Genomic DNA, 2,500 nt, shown 5'->3' with positions numbered 1-2,500 from the left:
ACCACTTAGTCTACGAAGAGCTGTGATCATGCTACTCCCCAAGAAAGGTGATCTCGAGAACATCAGATGCTGGCGTCCCATCTCACTTCTTGGAGTTGACTACAAGATACTCTCTAAGACTTTAACAAACAGGATCAAGCTTCATATTTCTTCAATAATTCATGCGGATCAGTCGTATTGCATCCCTAACCGGTCTATTTTTGATAACATTTTTCTGATTCGAGACCTGATTTCTTTTGCTCGAGTTCATAAACTTGATATTGGTTTCGTTTCTTTAGACCAGGAGAAAGCATTCGATCGGGTTGATCATGGGTTCCTTTTTAAATGCCTTAAAGCCTTTGGTTTTGGACATTCTCTTATTTCCTGTGTGAAACTGTTGTATACTGATGTGTATAGCATTTTAAAAATTAATGGTTGTCTTACAAGACCTTTTAAAGTAAGCAGAGGCATACGACAAGGGTGTGGGCTTTCAGGGATCCTCTATGCTGTTGCTATTGAACCACTACTGGTTGGTTTGAGGAATAAGCTGGGTGGTATTTCAACAGTGTGCCCATTCACCACAGATCTGACAACTGTTAAACTTAGTGCCTATGCTGATGACGTTACCGTTATTGTTAGATCTGTTAAAGACATTAAGTATTTAAGTGAATCTCTTGAGGCTTACCAGAAAGCCTCATCCTCACAAATTAATTGGCAAACTGGGGGAATGGGAAGATGGGGGTCCACCTGAACTTCCTCAGCGATGTTCCTGGAGTATGGATGGGTTTAAGGTGTTGGGTGTTTTCCTCAGAATTTACCAGATTATGCAAAAGAACTGGGATGGCGTCTTTGAAAAAGTTTCTGGACGTTTGCAGAGATGGAGATGGATACTGCCCCAGTTGTCATACAGGGGAAGAGTGCTCATTGTGAATAATTTAGCAGCTTCCATGATGTGGCATCGTTTAAATGTGCTGGATCCTCCAAAAGATCTGTTGCAACGCTTGCAGAAGATTTTTGTGGACTTCTTTTGGGATGGTTATCATTGGCTCCCTCCAGCGGTTCTGTATCTATCAGTCAATGAAGGGGGTCAAGGGTTAATTGATTTAACAGCTAAGGTCAAAGCCATGAGGTTAAAGACTGTCCAAAACTTACTGTACCCCGTTGAATTCAGGACATGGGTGTCTTTTAGTCTGGATTTGCTCAAAACTGTTGGCGGGTTTCGTCTTAATATGCAACTGTTCTTAATGTCTTGTCAGGGTGCAAGTTTTTTGTCTTTATGATTCAGTGATAAAATCTTGGGCACTTTTTAAGATATTTAGGCAAGAAAATCAACATTATGGCCTAAATGAGCCACTCTTTTATAATTCCTTTTTAGGTAATGATTTTTGTGCATCCAACAAAATGGTGCAATCTTTTATGAATAGAGGATTGACCAAAGTGGCAGATTTGGTTAATTTTTCCTCCAGAACGTGGAGGTCAATAGTGGACATCTGTGGTCAAGTGGGTTTCAGATCAATCAGAACAGTAGAGCGGTTCATAGAGGGGTTGAAAGCAGCCTTTCCCCCCCTCACTCCTCCAGTATGTAAACTGCTTTCTGTCAGGAGGTTCCTCCAATTACACTTTTCCCAAATTGGTTGTGTCCCCAAGAGTCTGTTGTTCAGAAGATAATCGCAAAGGGAAACTGTTAACGTTTAAAAGGTTGCAGGATTTTGATTTTCAGACAGCAGGAAAAAAATAACTTTATTTGACTTGTGTTAAAGTAGATTATTTTGAGAGCATTAAGGACAGATGTGATACAAAATGGAGGGATTTTTTAACAGTTTCTGCTGACCTTTCTTCTTCCTGGAGGCTTTTTTATAAAGGCCCACTTCCCAAAAGATCTGGGGATTTACAGTGGAGAATACTGCATTGTGCTTTGCCCACAAATAATCATGTTAGCAAGTTTAATCCTAATGTTTCAGCAGCTTGTTTTTTCTGTTCTGCACCAGAAACGGTTTACCATGCTTTTACTGAATGTTCTAGATTGGATTCTCTGTTTACATTGCTGGAAAGAATACTTGGGCAATTGGGTTTTCTTTTTAACAGGACACTTTTTGTGTATGGCTGTAAATATTCAAAAACGTACAAACAGCAGAGTACTGTGGCAAATTTTGTAATTGGCCAGGCCAAACTAGCCGTTTGGAAGTCTTGCAGGCTGGCTGCTGAAGGGCGAAATATCAATGTTCTTCAACTGTTCACTGCTCTAGTTGAATCCAGTTTTAGAGTAGAACACAGTTTGTTTCAAATGACAGGGAACATTCTTGAATTTGAGTTCAAATGGTGTATAATTGGAGCATTATTGTCCCTCTGGGTAGATGGATATATTTTGTGTAACTGGTGATATGTGTGATGCTGGGATCTATTTATCTTGTATATATATATATTTTTTGACACTATGTTGCACTTTGTCTGGGGGATAATTTAATGCCTGTTTTCAAGAAAAAGTTTTAATAAAGTGTGTTAAAAGTCAAAGTCTCTCTCT

At 39.4% G+C, this 2,500-nt stretch overlaps 1 protein-coding gene across 3 annotated transcripts in view; it reads right to left on the bottom strand.

Moving 5' to 3' along the window:
- The window catches only part of kcnj6 (potassium inwardly rectifying channel subfamily J member 6), a 39,044-nt gene that overhangs the window by 19,560 nt on the left and 16,984 nt on the right, over nucleotides 1-2,500 (bottom strand). The window lies entirely within an intron of this gene.

Source organism: Triplophysa dalaica, chromosome 22 (assembly GCF_015846415.1).
Source record: "Triplophysa dalaica isolate WHDGS20190420 chromosome 22, ASM1584641v1, whole genome shotgun sequence".
NCBI lineage: Eukaryota > Metazoa > Chordata > Actinopteri > Cypriniformes > Nemacheilidae > Triplophysa > Triplophysa dalaica.
The sequence above is the reverse complement of the archived record's forward strand: the minus strand, read 5'-3'. Positions and strand labels throughout refer to the sequence as shown.